The sequence below is a fragment of the Erinaceus europaeus genome, chromosome 12, assembly GCF_950295315.1.
Source record: "Erinaceus europaeus chromosome 12, mEriEur2.1, whole genome shotgun sequence".
NCBI classification, from domain to species: Eukaryota; Metazoa; Chordata; class Mammalia; order Eulipotyphla; family Erinaceidae; genus Erinaceus; species Erinaceus europaeus.
The window spans coordinates 10,605,425-10,627,966 of record NC_080173.1 but is presented as its reverse complement, the minus strand read 5'-3'; positions in this window follow the sequence as shown (position 1 = coordinate 10,627,966).

Here is a 22,542-nt window from a genome sequence, read left to right as displayed (position 1 = left end):
TATTTCTCATTTCTAGCATTCCCAATGGACACTTCTTTAAAGTTTCTGTCTGTCAGCTGAAAGTGTCCACCCAGTCACCCGTGTTGTCCACCTTCTCACTGGATCCTTCAGTCATAATTATTTTAAATAATCTGCTTGATAACTGGAGTATATAGGTCATATTAGACTTATCCTTTCAGTTATTTTGTCTCTTGCCAATGATTTGTGTGTATTTTCTTACCTTTCGAGTGTGTCTCATATTTTTTGATTAAAAGTCAAACATCATGTTTGGAGTAGAGTAGCAGGAGGTCAAGAATACCAATGCCTGGAAATAGGCCTGCTTCTTGTTTCAGACCATGAATGTGGACAGCTGAGTCATTCTAGTTACCATTTGAGTGGGGTTTGGGTTTTGCTATTGCTGAGGTAAACTTCAGTGGACAGCAGGCTTCATGGGCTGGTGGGAAGCTCTTGTTTTCTTTACTTGGGATGGTGCTAGGAGCTGGAGGACTTCCCAGTGTCATTATCCCACCCTAGCTTTCCATCAGTGCTTGGACGTTATGTTGCAGAGTGGGTCTCTCTCCATGCTCCTTGCTTCCCTCCAACAGTAGACTATCTTTTGGCACTCTCTGTGAGGTTCCTAGCTGGGTCAGGAAGCTTCTGATGTTGATTCTTCGTTCCTTCAGTATTGGGGAGGTCTGTGTACCTGAATTTTGGGGGTAAAGATATTTCAACTTGATTATTTCCTTTTCCTTTGTCCTTAGCTGCTGTATATGAGATTGGTAAGGCATTTCCAGTCTCTCACCTAGGGGTAGGAGATCTGTACTTGGTATCAGAATGAGCTTTTATTTTTATTTATGAGAAAGATAGGAGGAGAGAGAAATAACCAGACATCACTCTGGCACATGTGCTGCCGGGGATCGAACTCGGACCTCATGCTTGAGAGTCCAAAGTTTTATCACTGCGCCACCTCCCGGACCACCAGAATGAAGACCTTTTCTTTTATTTGTTCCCTAATCACATTACGTCTTTGCCAGTGGACAAAAGGACTTATCTTTCCTCCCCCAATGACTTGGGACTTTTGCTTTTTGAAAGGAAATGGCTTAGGAGACGTGGACAGGACTTATGCCAGACTCTCTTCCCATAACTGTCTGCCATGTCTTAGAAACTCTGCAGGGTGTACAGTTCTACCTTTTAGTTTAAGACTTTTTGTCTTGCAGGAGAAAAAGGTCTAGAGAAGTGGCTGGATTTCATGTCATACTTCCAGTGGCCACTGGTGAGCTCCCTCAGCTCTACACAGATGATACAAGCTCTTTTAGGTATTCTGCTCTGTTCTGAATCTCTCTCAGGAGTGCCAGATAGGAACTGGAGAGAAGTAGTAGTTCATAGGCAAAGATGAATCCATATCTATATACATACATATATATTGGTCATGCTTGGGGTTTTACTGCTACGGGCTGAATCTGTCAGATAAAGAGATGGGGTAGCAGAGAGAGAAAAAATAAGGCAAAAGAAAAAAAAGCAAGCAAGCAAACAAACAAACAAACAAAAAACACAGCACTGAAGCTTCCATTGATGCAGTGAGAACTGGGCCCACACTTGGGTTGTGCAAAGCAGCCCACTCTCCAAGCAAGTTATTTTGCTGACTTGTGAACTCCCAATTTTATCAAATCATTTCCATCTGTTCCGGGCTGATAGGCTAGCCCACACTTGACCAGTGGCTCTTTAAGATCTTATCTGATTATTATTATTTTTAACTTATCTTGTATGCTCTGCACAAATGAGATAACCCTGGTCTCTCTTCTCTCCTTGGAGGTCCTGCTTCCTTTCTGAATTCAGATCTCTCCCTTGCCTTGTGGCCCCATCTCTCTGGTTGATGAAGAAAGATTGGAGTCTGTCATTTATCCGAATTTTTCTTGTCACTGGGATGAAAGTAACATTTCTTTTAACTTCCTGGAAACCAAGAAGTAAAAGTTGCAAGCATCTTTTCAAGGCACTAAATCCTATGTAAGCATAACAAAGAGCAGTAAAATCTAAAGAGGGATTTTTTTTTTCATAAAAATAAGTGCCTTGTAAAAACATTTCTAAAGTTTTTAGCTACTCTCTTCTTTAAATTCCTTTTCTTTTTGATTATCTTTATTTATTGGATAGAAATCAATAGTTCGGGTGAGACAGAGAGGTTGACAGACATCTACAGAGCTGCTTTGCCACTCGTGAAGCTTTCCCCCTAAAGCGGGGAGCGGGGGCTTGAAACTGGGTCCTTGGGATTTGTGAAACACGTACGCTCAACCAGGTGTGCCACCACCCAGCCCCTATTATCTTCTTTAATGCTGCCTCAGATCTTCACATTTTCTTTATCTTCTTTTGTAATTTTAAAAGTAATTTTATTGGAAGGGCTAGTGGTTTACAGTACAGTTGCTGACACGTGTACAGTTTCTCATCTCACCATCATAAATGTTGGTGGGACAATCTCAGCCCTGACTTGGGTCCTTTTCATGTACCAGGAACCCAAATCTTTTGGAATTATAATTAGTGACATGCTAGACTTTCTCTTTTTTCATTTTCATTGTCTGAAGATATTTCTGAAGCCTGCAGGAGGAAGGCTAGAATGGAAACTTATCCATTAATGTTTGCTGCGGATTATTGTTTTTTTTTTTTTAAGTCTTTTTGTATTACCTTTATATATTTATTTATTGGATAGAGACAGCAAGAAACTGAGAAGGTGGAGATAGAGGAGAGAGACAGAGAGACACTTGTAGTACGTGTCACCACTCACAAAGCTTTCCTCCTGGAGGTGGGGACCAGGGGCCTGAACCCAGGTCCTTGTGAACTGTAATATGTGCACTGATGGGAGTCGGGTGGTAGCACAGTGGGTTAAAGCGCACATGGCGCAAAGCGCAAGGACCAAAGCAAGGATCCCGGTTTGAGCCCCCGACTCTCTCTGCAGGGGAGTCGCTTCGCAGGCGGTGAAGAAGGTCTGCAGGTGTCTATCTCTCTCCCCCTCTCTGTCTTCCCCTCCTCTCTCCATTTCTCTCTGTCTTATCTAACAATTACATCAATATCAACAACAATAATAACTACAACAATAACAAAAAAACAAGGGCAACCAAAGGGAAAATAAATAAATATAAAAATAAAAACTAAAATAAAAAATATGTGCGCTTAACCAGGTGTGCCACCACCCAGCCCCTTTGCCGATGATTATAATGGTGTATTGATCAGATGCATGATTCCTCTCCATCATTTAACGCCGGCATTAAATATCGAGTTAGATGTGGGTATGCAGGGAGGTGGGGGGTATGAGGGATACTGACAGAGCCAATGAGGGTAATACCAAGAGAGGGAGGCACGATGATCTCTAATCTCTCGAACTTCTACTATGTCCCAGATACTCTAAATGGAGCCTTGAGAAGACCGTCAAGAGTCAAAATCCACCCCAGGGTTGGTGGGAACATCCATTCCTATGACCCCTCAAGTAGGATCACATGGTCAGTGGAGTAAAATTCATCCTATGCTCAGTCTGTGCTGAGGGGGAAACTTCTGATTCTTTGATTATTTTATGTATTTTAAATATGTTTTTTTATTATCTTATTTATTTATTCACTGGAGACAGCCAAAAATTGAGAGGGAAGGGCATGATAGAGGAGAGAGACAGAGAGACACGTGCAGCACTGCCTCACCACTTGCAAAGCTTTCCCCCTGCTTGTGGGGTACGGGGGCTCGAACCTGGGCCCTTTTGCATTGTAACATGCACTCAACCAGGTGCACCACCATCCATCCCCTAGTATTTTATGTTGTTGTTGCTGTTTTACCAGCACACCGCTCAGCTCTGGTTTATGGTGGTGTGGGGAATTGAACCTGGGACTTTGGAGCCTCAGGCATGAGTGTTTTTTTGTATAACCATTATGCTATCTACTCCTGCCCAACTTATGTTTCTTTGGTAGGAGTATTGGAACTCAGTGGAGTTCAGTAAATAGACAAGGGACAGATAGTAATTGCAGGAGCCGTCTACAAGCATTTTTTTTTTTTTGGTTAGGGGGACACACTCTGTGGGGGTCATCCTAGCTTAATTTTTGTTTTCTTGCAGATTACATTTTGTTGCCCCTGGTTAGTTTCTTAGGGGCCAGGCAGATTTGCTGCTAGTTTCTCAAAGAGGCCGCTTAGCATTTGACAGTCTGGTAGTGCCAACGTTGATGGGTCATGATGGGTCACATGGGTGTCTGGAACCTAGAACAAAGTCACTTGGCCGGGTTTCAGAATACTCTCACTAGCATAGCTGGTTTTGATACCCTGCCAAGACCTAACCTTTTTTCTTTTCCTTAAGCTTCATATTTTAGACTAATTTTAAGCTCGCAGAACGTCTGCAGCAATAGCTCTGAGAGTTCCCTTGCCCCGTGCTCAGCTTCTCCTCTGATTAACATCTTACATGACTACGGTACATTTGTCACAATTAACGACCCAATGTTACTACATGATTGTTAACTAAAGTCCATACTTTATACAGATATCCTTAGTTTCCCCATCATGTTGCTTTTTTCCTGTTTTATGACCCCATAGTACCCTTGGAAGGCACAGATCCTCTTGGTTGTAACTTAGTCTTGTTTTGGGCCGTTCTGACAATCCTGATGAGTGCTGGCCAGCTATTTCTGGAAGTTCTCCTCAACTGGGATTCTTGTCTGCCGTTTCCTTCATGTTTAGACTGGTCTCACGTGTTTTGGAGACAAAGACCACAAAGGCCTTCACATCACATCATAGCAGATCAAGATACATAAGGCAGCTTGGCTGGGTTTTTCCACTAGGAAGTTACTCTTTTGTTTCTCCCTTTCTTCCTTAGAAGAAAAATCCTTCTGCAGAGCCCACTCAAGGTTTGGTGAGTTAGCTGTTCCTCTTCTGGGGTGGTATAGCTACAGGAATTACTTAGAACTCTTTAGTATGGAATATTTGTCTTTTAGTGCTGTGAGTTTACATTCAAGACACTTTGATCACAAAGATCATGGTCTCCAAACTCTCCCAACCCTCTCCCACCTCTGGTTACTCTCTTTTTTTTAAAAAATTATTTATTCACTCACTTTTGTTGCCCTTTTTTATTGCTGTAGTTATTACTGTTGTTGGATAGGACAGAGAGAAATGGAGAGAGGAGGGGAAGACAGAGAGGGGGAGAGAAAGGTACATATCTGCAGACCTGCTTCACCGCCTGTGAAAAGCGATCCCCCTGCAGGTGGGGAGCCAGGCACTCGAACCGGGATCCTTATGCCGGTCCTTGCGCTTTGCACCACGGGCGCTTAACCTGCTGTGCTACTGCCTGACTCCCTTCTGATTATTCTTGGCATCCCTCATGCTCCACTGGTGAAAGTCGCACGAGCTGGCTACAGCTCTTGTCAATATCATTCCTACAGGAGTTCTCAGTGATGACCATGGCAACAGACCCTCCGAGATTTCTGGGAAGCCAGAGTGTTGGTTATGGAGCCCAAAGTGGACCTTGCTGCCTCTAGAAGCACTAGGCATTGATGGTAGACAAAGATCTTTGTGATTCCCACCCCCACCCCCCCCCAGTTCTTCCTGCCAAGTTCTGGATGAGATGAGTGGACAACCCAGAGTTCAAGAGATGACCACACTGAAATAGTGAGCAAGTTGAGATGTCAAGTCCCAGCTACCTTCCCAGGATGGGGCATCAAGTTAACCAAGGGCCTTTTATTTTGTTGGCTATCTTATTGGGTGAGGGGTGGGTAACCCATGAGGGAAGAGAACCTGGAGCAGTGAGAAATGAGGAAATGGAAGCAAGGATTCAGATACTTTCTAGGCTCCCTTAAGAACAGAGTTGGGGGGCCTGGTGGTGGTACAGCAGGTAAAGTGCACATAGTACTAAGTGCAAGGACCCAGGTTCAAGCTCCCACTCCCCACCTGCAGGAGGGACACTTCACAAGCAGCAAAGCAGGTCTGCAGGTGTCTCTCTTTCTCTCTCCCTCTCTACCTCCCTTCCTTTGTCAATTTCTCACTGTCCTATCCAATAAAATGAAAAAAATGGCCTCCAGGAGCAGTGGATTCATAGTGCCAGCACAGAGCCCCAGAAATGACCATGGAGGCAAAAATAAATAAACAAATAAATAAGTAAATAAATAAACAAATAAATACATAAATAACTTGTGGCCTGGGAGTTGCCACAGTCCCAGAACATGGAAGAACATTGAAGTCTCAAACATGAGGCTCTGATTATATCTCTCCCCACCCTGCCCCTTATTTATTTATTTATTTATTTATATCTCTCCCCACCCTGTTTATTTATTTCCTTTTGTTGCCCTTGTTGTTTTACTGTTGTACTTATTCTTATTGTCATCATTGTTGGATAGGACAGAGAAATGGAGAGAGGAGGGGAAAACAGAGAGGGGGAGAGAAAAATAGACACCTGCAGACCTGCTTCACTGCCTGTGAAGCGACTCCCCTGCAAGTGGGGAGCCGGGGGCTTGAACCAGGATCCTTATGGCCGGTCCTTGAGCTTTGCGCCACGTGCACTTAACCCGCTGCACTACTGCCCAGTCCTTTCACATTTTAAAATGTGCTCTCAAACAGGTGTGCCAGCACCTGGCCTGGGTGTTTCTCTATCTCCATCTCTATCTGAAATAAAAAGGAATGGAAAAGATGGCTTATAATAGTGGAGTTGTGTATGCCCAGGGCACTGGAAGCGCGCGCGCGCGCACACACACACACACACACACACACACACACACACACTCATCACAGAACGTCTGCTATGGCCTGTGTATTTTAGTTGTGTGGGCATGCAAATAACCCTTCAGCTCCCCTTTGCAGCAAAGTCTAGGCTGCTCAAGAAAACTGTATGGGAAGAAGGGGGCGGGAGCTTGAATGGTGCTGAGTCCCGTATCTGGGTGGAGAGCCACAGAAACAGCACATGGGGGAATACTGGAGGTAGACAAATGAATGAAAGACTCATATGTGAGTCGCAGGCAGGGTAATATGCCAACTACTGCCGAGGCTTGTGCCAGTCTGTTCACTGTCACCATTACCTTCCCTGCGACTCTAGGTCAGTTCCAGGAGGAGAGTAGGGAGATGAAGCAGATAAAGACAGAAGGCCACAGGAAGAGCTGGCCTGCCCCAAGCTCACTATTAGCTGAGCTGGAAGTGGCTTCTGATGCCCGGACGCCCAACTCAATGTCCCTTCCTCTGTAAGGTATCTCTCTCTCTCTCTCTACCACGCTTCAGCCCTGGGGGAAAACACACTGTTTATTGCACAAGAAGTATCAACGTTGAAGTTGGAAAATTCCTTTCAAGTCCAGAGCACTAAAACATGCCCAACAAACCAATCCACTTAAAATGCAAATTCCACTGACACTAATAAGCAATATATATACACTTGCATTCACACATGCAAATGAGCAGAGTGCGACGCAGGACTACTCCGTGGATTCTGCACTTGATCACTGCATGGAAGATGCTCCATCAGAGCAGAGTTGAACACTGGCCCCCAGCCTTCCTCCTCAGGCTCTGTCCTTCCCAGACCAGTGTCAATAGCGGCCTACAAGGTCTTGAAGAAGCCAGAGCCTCATCCAAATCCCAGCGCTCCTGTTAAGCTGTGTGATGCGGCTTAAGTCACAACCCTCTCTGAGTCTTAGTTGCTTGCTCTTCTGTGCTGAACTTGCCCTCAAATTTCAGAATTATCAGAGCCTGCTAGAAAGCCATCAAAGCCTTTAAGGCATCTCTGCAGCCCGTACTGACCTTGCCCACACCTGAACTTGAAGCTGTATTTGTTTGTTTTCACCAGAGCAATGCTCAGCTCTGGCTTAGGGTGATGCTGGGGATTGAACCTTGGAGCCTTAGGAACACAAGTCATTTTATTTTATTTAAAAAATATATTTGTTTATTTATTTATTGGATAGAGACAGCCAGAAATCAACATGGGTGGAGGACACAGAGAAGGGGAGGAGAGAGAGAGAGAGAGATTGAAAGACCTGTAGTAGCACTGCTTCACCATTTGCAAAGCATTCCCCCTGCAGGTGGGGACCAGGGGCTCAAACCCGCGTCCTTGTGCATTGTAACATGTGCCCTCAATCAGGTGCACCACCATCAGGCCCCAGGAATGCAAGTCTTTTTGTATAACCATTATGCTTTCTCCTCTGTCTTTATTTTTATATTGACTGATTTATTTATTTTTTTTATTCATAAAAAGGAAACATTGACAAAACCATAGGATAAGAGAGGTACAACTCTGCACAATTCCCACCACCAGCTCTCCATATCCCATCCCGTCCCCTGATAACTTTCCTATTCTTTATCCCTCTGGGAGTATGGACCCAGGGTCATTGTGGGATGCAGAAGGTGGAAGGTCTGGCTTCTGTAATTGCTTCCCCGCTGAACATGGGCATTGACAGGTTGATCCATACTCCCAGCCGGCCTCTCTCTTTCCCTAGTGGGGTGGGGCTCTGGGGAAGGGGAGCTCCAGGACACATTGGTGGGGTCTTCTGTCCAGGGAAGTCTGGTCGGCATCATGCTAGCATCTGGAACCTGATGGTTGAAAAGAGAGTTAACATACAAAGCCAAACAAATTGGTGAACAATCATGGACCTAAAGGTTGGAACAGTGCAGATGAAGAGCTGGGGTCCTCCATTTTGTAGATAGCTCGTAGGCATATTTTAGTTATATTACAAAAGGCCTGTGGCTATACTAGTTTTTTTTCCCCCTGAGCCTGAAATCTGATATGCAGGAGGATCCAAGTTATTGTCTGGGGAAATGATGTCATGGCTGGAAAAGGAACAGAAAGCTGGATCAGGGAAGAGAGTAGCTTCCTAATATTGGAAAGGGGTATAAATATTGTTGACTGTGAACCCCATCGATTTGATTTGGTCTGGGGCCCATATTCATCTTAGGAGCCTATGTGACCTCTCCTACTTCCTATTACACTTCTCTCACTCACTTCAAAGCTAACCTTAGCAAAGCAAGGACTGCAAAAGCTGAATAAGGGCAAGAGACTGGCATACTTTAACAATGACTCTTTAGTCACTATCAGGCCACCCCATCAGCTGGGGCCTTATTCGGAGAGTCCTGAGATTCCCAAAAAGACATGATGGGCCTAGACCTCAAATAAATCCCTCTCTCCATTGTTACCATTCATCTCTATCAGGAACAACAAAATAGACCCCTTTGTGGGCCCCCATAGGACCTTGCCCTCAACTTGGATCAACAATGGTAGAGAATATTCCATCCTCCGAAGGGAGGCTGGACAATATACTTTATGCTACACCTGAGGAAGATGGGTCGATATTGGGGCAGCTAGGAACATTCCTACTCATGACCACAGAATGTGAGCTCAGATCTACAGGGATGCAGAGGTCACACTGACTGATTTAAAAAATAATCATTTTCTCTTTTGTTGCCCTTTTTGTTTTATTGTTGCTGTAGTTATTGTTGTTGTTGATGTCATTGTTGTTGGATAGGACAGAGAGAAATGGAGAGAGGAGGGGAAGACAGAGAGGGGGAGAGGAAGACAGACACCTGCAGACCTGCTTCACCGCCTGTGAAGCAACTCCCCTGCAGGTGGGAAGCGGGATTGATTGATTTTTTTTTAAATATTTATTTTATTTATTTATTCCCTTTTGTTGCCCTTGTTTTATTGTTGTAGTTATTATTGTTGTTGGATAGGACAGAGAGAAATGGAGAGAGGAGGGGAAGACAGAGAGGAGGAGAGAAAGATAGACACCTGCAGGCCTGCTTCACCACCTGTGAAGCGACTCCCCTGCAGGTGGGGAACCGGGGTTCGAACCAGGATCCTTATGCCGGTCCTTGTGCTTTGCGCCACCTGTGCTTAACCCGCTGCACTACAGCCCGACTCCCGATTGATTGATTTTTAACAGCACTGCTCAACTCTGGAACTTCTGCTTAACATGGTTGCCAGGGTTTGAACCTGGGACCTTGGAGCCTCAGGCATGAAAGTCTTCCTCATAACCATCATGATAACTCCCAGTTAACGCTCTGTGCGTCTTGGATATTTTTTTTTGTCCTGGATCCGCAGTAGCCAAAAATAAACCTTGCCCTGGAAATCCTTGCCTGCAGGAAGATCTCTGTGCTTCTGTTACCCTGATGTCTTCTCTTCAAAGCATCGGGACTGCTGGCAGACAGATGACCGCTGCTGCCATCTCCCCAGCTCCTCTTGCAGCCCGAGGTGGAGGTGAGAAGCAGCAGTTTCCTGTAGGAAGTGGGGCATCCTGGCTCCACTCCGATGTCACAGCTGTCTCGCAGGGCCACGGATGAGATTTCCCGTGTCCTTAACGTTCAGTGACATGTTCCCAATGATCAACTTTCAAAGCCAGTTTGGACCATTTTTTTTTTTAGTGGAAATTCCATTTCTTTCTATATTAATTTGGTTGCTTTCCTATATGATGTCTAGAGGTTATTGACCCCCCCCCCCAACCTGCAAGGAGGAAAAGCTTCACAAGTGGTGAAGCAAGTGTCTCTCCCTATCTATCTCCTCCTCTCCTCTCAATTTCTCTCTATCAGAAAACAAACAAAAAAAATGGCCATTGACTCTTAGTGATGTTGAAGGTCCTTGGAATAATCTCACCTGTCAGAGGTCTGTGTGATAATGTGGGCCTTCCAGGAACCCTGATGGAGTCGTAGCTCTCCCAGTATCTCCCAGTCTCTCTCTCTCTCTCTCTCTCTTTCTCTCTCTCTTTTGCCTCCAGGATTATCACTTGGGCTTGGTGGCTATATTTCATTTTTATTGGATAGGACAGAGAGAAATTGAGAGTGGAGGGATATATATATATATATATATATATATATATATATATATATATATATATGGAGAGAGAGAGAGAGAGAGACCTGCAGACCTGCTTCACCTCTTATGAAGCGACTCCCCCTGCAGGTGGGGAACCTGGGGCTCAAACTGGGATCCTTGTGCAGGTCCTTGCACTTCATACTATGTGCATTTAACCTGGTGTGCCACCACCCAGCCCCCCAGGCCCTACTCTCAATTCCTTTCACTCCATTTGTAATGGATGCACTTAACCAAGTGCTCCACCGCCTATTTCATTTGGAACCTAAATTCCCGTGTCTGTGTGTGTGTGTGTGTGTGTGTGTGTGTGTGTATGTGTGTGTGTGTGTGTGTGTGTGTGTGTGTGTGTGTGTGTGTGTACACGCATGTGCGCTTGGGGGGGTGAGGGCTGAAGTGTGAGTGAGGGGGTGAGAAACAGCCACAAGATAGTACATTATTTCATGGGTGAAAAAAAATGACTGTATAAAAATGCCCAGAACTACATACACCAGCATATTGGAAATTACCTCTTGAGAATTATTCATGGGCTTTTTTAGTATATCAATAAATATTTTTCTATCACATGCATTTTAATATTTTCAGGGTATTTTATTATACGGATGCACCATCCGTAGATTGCCAAGGTTCTCTCCCTATGGGTCGCTTTCCAGCTTCTTCTCCTCTGTAAATAATACTCTGATCAACCCCCCCCCACACACACACATTTCGGTACATATTTATTTACTTAGGGAAATTTCTAGAAGTGGAACTGCTAGATCAAAGCTCCTGCTCATATAAGACGTTTATGCCTGATTTCAAATCGCCCTCCAGTACCAACTTCCACTGGCGCCAGCAGTGGGTGGGAGTTGCTGCTTCTTGAAGCTCATGTCCTGTTCTTCTCTTGTTCCCTTTTAAGTCTGACAGGAGCAGCGGCCGCCCCCAGCCCCTGCGGTGCTGCTGCTCTGTTCTCCTGGCTATCCGTGAGGCTCAGAGCACACTGACAGGAGGCAATAAATATTGGTGGCTTATTGAGAGAGTGCTTGGTCCTCTCCCCAGCCCACCCCCTGGCAGTGCCAGTGCAACCTGTCCTCCTCCTCCAGTGGAGGCAGATAATAAATGGCTGGAGGCCGCCCCAGCCTCATCTCCATGCTGTGATGAGGAGCAGGACAAATGCAAAGTGAGCCGGCAATATTTTCTGAATGCGGGAGCCCGCAGCAGCAGACTCTTGCTTCTTGCTGGAGTCAGGGGCTGGGAGGACATGGCCTCTGGGACCCACCTGAGGCATGAAAACAAACTGGGCTCACTCTGTCTGAGCAGGAAGCAGTCTCACAGTGACAATAGTAATAATAAAAAAGTGGAAATGCCTGTACATACTAGACCCAGCCCAACACACTGAGGGGCGAGGTGCGGGGAGCATGGGGAGAGGGGAGAGGGGAGGCTGGGAAGGGCAGGCGAGGGCTATATGATAAGTACCTAGAATACAATCACCTCCAGAGCCCTCAAACCTTTAGGGGCTTGTTCCGGGTATTTTATTTAACTCCTGGCTCCTCTCTAGGCCCTGGGAGATTCTTCCCACCTCAGGCTACCAGGGGCCTTTCTGAGGTTGGAAGTCCAGCTGTTCCTCACTGAGTTGGAGCTGCTTCCCTTTTCCCTTGCTTTTTGTGGTCACCCCTCCCACAGCAGAAGATTAAATTTCTTTCTTCTAAGCATCTATTTATTTCCTATTTATTTATTCAGTTATTATTATTGGATAGAGACAGACAGAAGTTGAGAGGGGAGAGGGAGAGAGACAGGGGGCCAGGGGGTGGTGTACTTGGTTAAGTGCACACACTATGGTGTGCAAGCCCCTGCAGGTGGGGAGCAGAGGCTTGAACCCAGGTCCTCGAGAGTGGCAGTGTGAGTGTTTAACTGGGTGCACCACTGCCTGGCCTCAGGGTTGTTTTAAGCTTCCACAGTTTGGGATGCTTGGTGAGTAGCAATAGCTAACTGATAAACATCCTTGACCTTCCACATTCCAGCCACTCCACAGAGCAGCCTGAAGGAAGTCAGTCCAGAGGAGCTGCAGAAGACGTGAGGCCCTGGGCCAGGGAGGTTTCTCCACAGGTAAAGAGCCTGCCTTGCCTGCATAAGGCTTTGGGGTTGACCCCCGGCACCACATGAAAGTGGTTAAGACACAGCGAATGAGATTCCATGTGTGGTGGGACCCTGCGTCGCCCCTGCATACCCTTTCTCTCTCTGCAGGCTCTCAGTGCTGTGCTGACTTGCGCTCCCACTTGCAGAGTGGGTCTGGGGTTCTCTGGGGAGCCCCCCAAGCCCAATCTAGTTTAGACACAGGGACTTGTTGGGATCCTCTAAACTCTTTATCTCAAGGGTTCAGGTTACAGGTTTTTTGTTTTTTCTTAATCAAATTGCATAAATAACATTCACTACTGTGAAGATAATTAATAAAATGGTGGGTAAAGTTAAAAATGCCCCCCACTCCAGGAGTGTTCAGGTGCTGGAACATGATGGCAGAGAAGGACTTGGAAGGTGTGGGGGGGGGGTTAGATGGTTATGTGGATAACTGAGAAATGTCACACATGTACAAACTATTATATTTTACTGTCAACTGTAAACCATTAATTCCCCCAATAAAGAAAAAAATAAATAAATGCCCCACTCCATCATAAGCCAGAGCTGAGCAGTGCAATGTCCTTCTCTCTCTTTATCCTCTCTCTATAATAAATAAATATTTAAAGAGAGAGAGAGAGAGAGAGAAAACTGTGTGTCTGTGTATGCATTCAAGCCCATCTGGGAGGATCTGCACTCAATTATTAATAATTACCTCAAGGGGATGAATTGGAGTGAGGTCAGGAGGGGGAGGCAGGGGGAGGCTTAGGTGGTGTGGCAATTCTATATGTGAGGCCTCAGCACAGAAAAATGAGAATTTATATATGTATATAATAATATACATAAAATAAGCATTGCTGTTTGCTGCAATGAGACCTTCCACGTACTTGATTTCAGCTCCCTCTCTCTCCCTCCCCTCCGCCCCCCTCTCTATCTCTCTCTCTTTCACACAATGTTTTCAGCACCAAATCTTCCCCTAGTGCCTTGCTGTTTCCTCTGTAGCTTCTTCACTTGAGCTGCACACATGGTATATAGGCACACACCCTGCCAAAGATATTTTTTTAAAACTATTTTAAGAGATATTTTATTTTTATTTAATTTTTAATTTTTTAATTATCTTTATTTATTTATTGGATAGAGACAGGTAGAAATTGAGGTAAGGGCATGATAGGGAGGGAGAGAGACAGAGAGGTACCTGCAGCCCTGATTCACCACTTGCGAAGCTTTCCCTCTGCAGATGGGAACCAGGGGATTGAACCTGGGTCCTTGCGCATTGTAACGTGCGCTCAACCAGGTGCGCCACCACCTGGCCCCAAGAGCTATTTTATTTTAATGAGAGAAAGAGAATCAGATTATCATTCCAGCATATACAATTTGAGAGGTGGGACCTGGGAACTCACGCTTATAAATCTAGCCCCCTAGTCATCACACCACCACCTAGGCCACTAGAGTTCATTTTACAAAAAAAAAGGAACAACAATCAAATATTTCTCTGATACCTGCTTCTATTGTTTAACAGACCCCTGACAAGCCTATCTTCTCCTAGTCAATAGCTGTGCAGTATTTCAGGGCAGGTGTGTGTGTGTGTGTGTGTGTGTGTGTGTGTGTGTGTGTGTGTGTGTTTCAACTCATTATATCCCAGTAGATATTTTGATTGACTCAAATTTTATTGTGATCAGTAGGATGAACTTCTATGTATAAACCATTTTTGTGTACCTGTGTTGATTTTTCAAACATTTTTATTTATTTGTTAGACAGTGTCAGAAATTGAGAGGGAAGGGGGGAGATAGAGGAGAAAGAGAAACACCTACAACACTGCTTCACCGCTTGTAAAGCTTCCTTCCTGCTGGTGGGGGAGCAAGGCCTTGAACCCAGGCCCTTGGGCACTGTAACATGTGCACTCAACTGGGTGACCACTGTCAAGCCATGCATATGTATTCCATGCTTCTATGGAATATGTACCTACAAGTGGAACTGTTAGGACAGGGTTGGTCTTGGCTTCTGCTTTGGGAAGGCCTGAAGAGTTCTGTTCTTGCCCTCTTCAGCTCTGGCTGAATTAGCCAATCTAATGGGCGAAAATAATACCTGTGTTAAATGATTTTCCCCCCCATTTTAAATGAGACTGAAGTAGTTCTAGAGATTTTAAGCAATTTGCATGTCCTTTCTGATGAACTCCTGTTGGTATAATATGACCATTTTCCCTCTCAGCTTACGATTGTTTTCTTATTCAAGATGGCAGGTCTTTAACCAGTATGACAATACACCCTCCCTCTGCTTCTTCTCCAATTTCCCAAAGTCCATCACACTTTCGATCTTGAGTGGATAGGCCCATTTGACAAATCCAGGCATTTTTTTTTTCTCTCCTTTAACTATTGCAGTAGGACTAGCTGAAAAGCAGAGTATAAAACCATGTGCTTCTGACTCATTCTCTCTGCGAGGGGTCAGCTGTGGTGATGCCCAGGGCTCCTAGCCAGCGCTCTTGTTAGCCCACTCCAGAGCCTCTTCACCCACCTTGATGTGCACCTGTAGCTGAGGCAGAATTTCCTGCTTATGCTCTTGGCCTTCTGTCTCAGGGACCTGGGGCTCCATGATCCCTCCTGACACCTTGCCCCCCCCCCCCCCAGCCTCCACATTTTCACAGCCTGTGTGACTTGTGCACAGGCCAGCCTGGAATTGTCAGGACATATAATGCCTGGAGTGACCCTCAGCCAATGTGGACAAAAGTCAGAGGGCAAATGCTTTGTCCTACCCCAAACCACTCTGTGGTTTCCTTGTAGCTGGCCACTGGGGTTCTGAGCTGGTTTCTGTATCAGTCAGGGTTCTCGGAGAAGCACTCTTAGCCTCTGTCACTGGACCTGGGCGTTAAGCATAAGACAGCTTAACAGGGGTTGGGCAATTGTGCACTCGGTAGAGTGTACATGTTACAGTGTACAAACACCTGGCTTCGCAAGACTCCGGTCCCTACCTGCAGGGTCAAAAGTCTCACCAAAGGAGTGCTGCAGGTGTCTCTCTCTTTCTCTCCCACCCCAACCCCCATCTCCCTTCCCCCTCTCAATTTCTCTCTGCTTGTATCCAAAAAGAAATAAAATGCTTCAAAAAAAGAGATGAACAGGAGAAAAAGCATTTTAGCTTTCCTGAGCATTTTGGCATGTCTATTTTTTCTTTCATAAGGAAAATGAAGTTCCAAAGAAGCAACTAGGCCTCAAAATGTGTACATCTTTCTCCGTTTTTTTTTCCTTTTGTTGCCCTTGGTTTTATTTATTTCTTGCTGTAGTTATTATTGTTATTGTTGTTGTTGTTGATGTCATCGTTGTTGGATAGGACAGAGAGAAATGGAGAGAGGAGGGGAAGACAGAGAGAGGGAGAGAAAGATAAACACCTGCAGACCTGCTTCACTGCTTGTGAAGCGACCCCCGCTGCAGGTGGGGAGCCGGGGGTTCGAACCAGGATCCTTATTCCAGTCTTTGCACTGGTTCCTGCATTTTGTGCCATATGAGCTTAAGCCAGTGCACTAACACCTGACCCCCCCCCCCTTCTAAACAAAAAATGGTCAGGCAAGAGGCTTGGGTTGGGCACAGTAAATTATGGGATGGTAAGTAAGAAACAAGAGAGACAACTAATGAAGCCCAGGGTTATTACTGTAGGGTCACAGAAGAAGGAGATGTACTTACTTGAGAAATTGACTCATATGATTATGGAAGCTGACAAGTCCCATAACCTAATGTTGGCAGGAGGGGGACGCAGGAGAGCCAGTTGTATGATTCCAGTAGGGAGGCCAATAGACTCCAGGCCCAGGAAGTGCCAGTGTTTCAGCTTGAGGTTGGAAAAGACCGCTGTCCCTGCTCCAGACAGGAAGATCTTCCTTTTCCTCAGCTGGTCTTTTTTTTTGCTTTGTTCAGAATCCCCATTTGATCAGAGGAGGCGCACCCACATTAAGAAAGATTGCCTGCTTCACTCAGTTTACCCATGCAAATATTAATCTCATCAGAACACACCTTCAGGGGCACACACACACACGTACACACACACACACACACACACACACACACACACACACACATGACAATGCTTGACTGAGTATCTGGATGCTCTGTGGCCCCATCCAGTGGACACACGAAGATGACCATCGCAGTGAGGCTATATTGTTGATAGTTCTCTGTCCTGTCTCTCCTCTTATAACATTATAATAATGAGCCATCCCAGGGGCATGCCAAGACATTGGGGTCTGGACTAGATGCAGTAAGTCATGGGGCAGTTATAGGAAACTGATAGAGAGTAACAGGAGCTCAGTAGGTGTACAGGTGCAGGTCTGTGTCGTTCTTGACTCCCAGTATGGCGACAAGAACATCACTCTCTTCCTGGTGTAGGGGAGCATTTTTTCCCCCAAGGGAAATTTGGGTAGGTAGAAGGAAGGGAATCAGTGAGCCCTTTCTGTCTCTCCTGTTCCTCATGTTTGTTTCAATTCAGAATAACCCTCATGACAAAGTGCCCTTCTTCTCTGGGGGTGCCTTCCTGAACCCATCCACAAACATTGTGCTGGGCCCTATCTGGGTTGGCCGGAGCAGGGACTGAGCTTAGGTCAATGGGCCCTGGGCAGGTGCCCCAGAGAAAGACAGCCTCCTCTCGAAAGAACCAACTGGGTGAGGCTGGCCCTAAAAGGGCATTCAGAATAGCAGCACCATCCCAGTCTGGGCTTCCTCAGGCAAAACCACCCAGCAGTCCATCCTAAACAGGTGAGTGAGAGCCTTTGACAGATTACAAGACAGAGAGTGCATCAGCCTGCTGATTCAAACAGCTGTATTAGAACACCGGATGCTCTGGGGAGCAGAAACCATCTTGCTCCTTACTGACATCTGTTTAGGAGGTCCTATCCCAGCAGGGTTTCCTGCAGGGTCTTGTTCTAAGATATTAGTTACCAGGACACGGCTGCCTGGCTGACAGTCAGCCTCAAGACTGGAAGGATGGGAGTTGAAACACTGTGTTGATGCATCTGGTACAATGCACACATTACCATGCACAAGGGTCTTGACTCAAGCCCCTGTCGGTGCTGCAGGTCTCTCTCTCTCTCTCTCTTTCTCCCACTTCCTCCTTCCTCCTCTCCTCCTTAAATTTCTCTGTATATATTTTTATGCTCTCCTGTCTTCACCTCTCTAAATTTCTCTATTTTTTTTTACTTATTTTATTATTATTATTTTTTAAAAATCTTTATTTATTGCATAGAGATAGCCAGAAATCAAGAGGGGAGTGGGAGATAGAGAGGGAGAGAGACAGAGAGACACCTGCAGCCCTGCTTCACCACTTGTGAAGCTTTCCCCCTTGCAGGTGGGGACAAGGGGCTTGAACCTGGGTCCATGAGCACTGTAACATGTGCATTCAACCAGGTGCCCCACCACCCATCCTTCCCTTTTTTTTTCCTTCTTTTCTTTTTTAACTAGACCACTATTCAGCTCTGGTTTATGGTGGTGCAGGGGAATGAATTTGAATTTGGGACTTTGGAGCCTCAGGCATGAGAGTCTCTTAGCATAACTATTATGCTGTCTACCCAGTTCCCAAATTTCTTTGTCCTATATAAAAAAAAAAGGGGACAAAATGGCTTGTGGGTGTGATGGATTCCTCACACAGGCACAAAGCCCTAGTGATAACCCTGATGGCAGAAAGAAAGAAAGGGAGAAAGGAAGGGAGAAAGATGGGAGTTTCGTGCATTTCTTCCTGCTGTGTGGTCCCCCACATCCAGCTCTCTTAGGCTGTAACCATCATGCTTTCCTTCCTCCCTCATTCACTGTTTTCCCCTCAAGGCTTCCCTGCAGGTAGGGAGCCGAAACTTCCAGTTACTTTATGGAAAGAGTCTTTGTTTCTGTCTTCATTTCTCCCATCTAGAAGCACCCAGGGGCCAGCAAGCCCATTAAGGTGTTTTCCTAAACAAAAGAAGGAATAAATCTCCCATGGCCTGGGAGTAAATGGCTCCTAATGTAGCTAAACCAGCTTTAAAAATAACTTGTTTCCAGTCTCCTTGCTGCTTGCCACACCTGTAAAGCACTTAACTCACATGGCCCCACCAGTCATACTGCTTGTCCTGGACTCTCAGGAGCTCTAGTGAGAACCAGCAGGTGGTGTGTGGCAGGGGTGGGGGAGAGGATAATGAAGGGACTGGGGGCACTGGCTGTGGGGTGCTGGCAGGTGAGGAGTCCCTGGCACCAGCCAAGTGATGATGACTTGAGGGGGCGCTGTGGGCCAGGACAGCTGGGGCACACAGACTCCTCTGCCCAGGGCAAAGGGCCAAGTGTGCTGCTTTCTTTAGACCAGTGAGGAAGCTATGACACCCTGGGGTGTCTCTCTCCTCTCTTATTCAACCCTAGTGCTTCCTGGTCCTTCTATTGACCTGGCTCCTCAGAAGTTCTGAGACGTGAGAAAGAAGGTAAAGCTGGCCAGGGCCAGGCAGTGGCGCCCCTGCTTAAGCGCACACCTTACGGCACTCAGTTGAGGACCCAAGTTCAAGCCCTGGTCCCCGCCTGCGAGGGGGGAAAGCTTCATGAATGTTGAAGTTGAACAGAAGATAAACAAGGTGAAGAAAAGTAGGGTAGGAGGCAAGCAGGGTGAGCAAAGGCAAAACCCCGAGCTGCCACTGCCCCTGTCCACCCAGCAGCGGCTTCCCGTGAAGACAGCAGCTTCAGCCCCTGCCAATGGCAACTGGGCTGAGTATTTGGGGGAGGGGTAGAGAAAGTTTTAAAAATCAGCTCTAACTATGCACGCCCATCTGCTTTTGTAGCCTGAGCTTGCTCCTGCTTTGCTGAAAGGTATCAAAATAAAACAGAACTTGTAAACAGGGCCAAGAGATTACAGTAATCTGAGCTCTCTGGGTCTCAGATATCTCCTTTCTGCTCCACCCATCCTGGCTCCAGTCTCCTCGTTCCTCCAGCAGAATCCCACCTTGGTTCCTTATCAAAGTAGAGCTGAAGTGTCTCTCTGTCTCTCTCTATCTTCCCCTCCCCTCTCAATTTCTCTTTCTCTATCCAATAATAAATAAGTTGATTCCTTTAAAAAAAAAAAAAATGCAGGGGCCGGGTGGTGGCACACCTGGTTGAGCGCTCATGTTATAGTGCGCAAGGACCCGGGTTCAAGCCCCCGGTCCCCACCTGCAGGGGGAAAGCTTCACAAGGGGTGAAACAGTGCTGCAGGTGCCTCTCTGTCTCCTCTCTCTATCTCCTCCTTACTCTCAATTTCTGGCTGTCTCTATCAAATAAATAAAGATTAAAAAAATAATTTTAAAAATGCAGAGCAGGGACCCACACTGGAGAGGAACCTGCACCCTTCTCAGCCCCTACAGGACCCAGGAAGACACGGAATCCAGAACATTCGAGTTCCAGTGGGCAGGGTGGGGAGGTGAGGGAGGCAGGGGCCTGGCATCTGCCTGCCTCTTTAATGAGGAAGTAATTCAGTTATCTTGGGCTTCCCTATCACGGCTCTTATTAAATGCAGGAGAAATCAAGCTATTAGGGACTTGAAGAGAAGCCGGCAGCCAGCGGGGATGGTGGGGCAGGGAGAGGGGGAGTGCGAGCAGGCTTCCAGGCAAGTGGTTAAGCAGATTAGGAGGGGGGAGCAGGAGAGAAGTCAAGAAACGAGAAAACACAAAATGGGGTTCCAGAGAAGGAAATCAAGCATAAAGAAGGCCAGATGAGGCGGAGGCAGGGGGCTGCGTCGGGCCCTGGCGCTGCTATTGTGTTGGGCACAGCCAAATCAGGAGCTAATAGAATCAAAGGACGCCAAGCCATTCGGGCCTTCCCGGTGCCCCACAACTCTGGGTGGAATGGAGACACACAATAGCTGTGCTGAAATAAATAATAACACAGGCAGCTCCAGGTTTGCAGGCTCCCAACCGAGAGGCCGAAGAGGGATTCTGGGCTGTGGTGCTGTGTCCATAGGTGCCTGTAGTGCAGAGACTGGGCGGAGGGTTGGGGTGGGTAAAAACAGACTAAGCCAGCCTGGGAGGTGGAGCAGTGGTTAGAGCATTGGCTGTAGAAGCATGAAGTCTTGAGTTTGGTCCTCAGCTCTGAATGTATCAGAGTGATGCTCTGGTTCACTCTCACGTAAATGAATAAAACTCAAACAACAACAAGTATATATAGTAAGGGCCAGGTGGTGCTGCACTCAACTGAGTGCACATGCTATCATGCGTAACAACCCAGGGACAAGCCCCTGGTCCTCACCTGTGGAGGGAGGAAGCTTCATGAGTGGTGACGTAGTAGGCCTGTGTGTGTTTCTGTCTCTCTGTCTCCCGCTTCCACCTCAGCTTCTCTCTATGAAATAAAGCATTTAACAAGGAGACGAGACAAATATGACATGTACTGTGCAGTCTTCACTTTCACTGGGCAGATGAGGAAACCAAGTCTCAGAAAGGTTCATTCAGCGGCTGAGGGCTGTGGGGACATGCAAAACGTCACCAGCCTGTGCCCCTCTGGGTTCTTCCAAGGCTGGACAAATAAACAAGCATAAACTGACAGGAGGAAGAGTTGAGAGAAGTATATTAACAGCAATTTGCCCTTGCTAAGGTGTACAACACTCTAACTGGTGAGCTGTCTCCTTAAGCCCAGAAGAGTGGTTCCTTATTACCCACTCAGGCAAACAGCTACCTTTCTTGACTGGAGAAACACCAACGTGGAGCCTGGAGGGGGCCAGGAAGATTTGGACCGGCCTGGCAAGATGGCCTTGATGGGGTCTGCAAGCTTCCATTTCTTCTTATTTATTTTATTAGTGATTTAATATTGATTTACAAAATCTCAAGATAACAGGATACAGCCCCACACCGTTTCCACCACCAGAGTTCTGAATCCCCATTCCCTACGTTGTAAGTTACAGCAGTTCTCCTAAGGTTACAGAATGTGGGTTAACTATTATTTCTACAACTATCTGTCTATATTGGTATATATTTGTCCACTTTTTAAAAGGTCCCACCTTCTCTTCCTTCCCAAGTCATACCTACACCTATTATTACATCCAAACATCCCTCCCTTTTTCCTCTTCTCTCTCCAGGTCCTGATGGAGTTGGAGTTCAGAGCCCTCTGGTCATCTTCCCCCTATCATTTCTCCCCCACTGGGAGCATGGACCAAAATTCTTTATGAGGTGCAGAAGGTGGGAGGTCTGGCTTCTGTAGTTGCTTCTCCACTGGACATGGGTGTTGACAGGTGGATCCATACCTCAGCCTCTTTCTATCTTTCCCTAGTGGAGCAGAGCTCTGGACCGGTGAGGTTCCCGGACAAGTTGGTGAGGTCGTCTACCCAGGGCTTGGCTTTATTCTCCTTTCTTCCTTTTTCAGACCAGAAGGCAGCCTCTGAACTAGAAGCAGACCATCCCAGCTTCACAATTAAGTTAAAGCTGGAGGGTGCCTGCCACGTGTGACCAAAGACGGACAGTGAAATGCCTCATTCCTGGCCTTGAGTGATGGGCAGAGTTCTCAGTCAAAGTTGCAGTACCTGCTGAGAGTAATCACACCAGAGAAGCTTGGAGCCCAGGAAATGCAATGAGTCCATCTGGAACACAGTGGCTAAGGCACCTTCCAGGTGGGGAACACCTGCCCTTCTGAAATAAACCATCTGGCCAAAGGAATAGGGGTGTGAGAAGAGGTAACATCTCTGACATGCCGGGCCAGTCAGTTCCTCACACAACTACTCATCATGACGGTGTATGCTCAGAATCA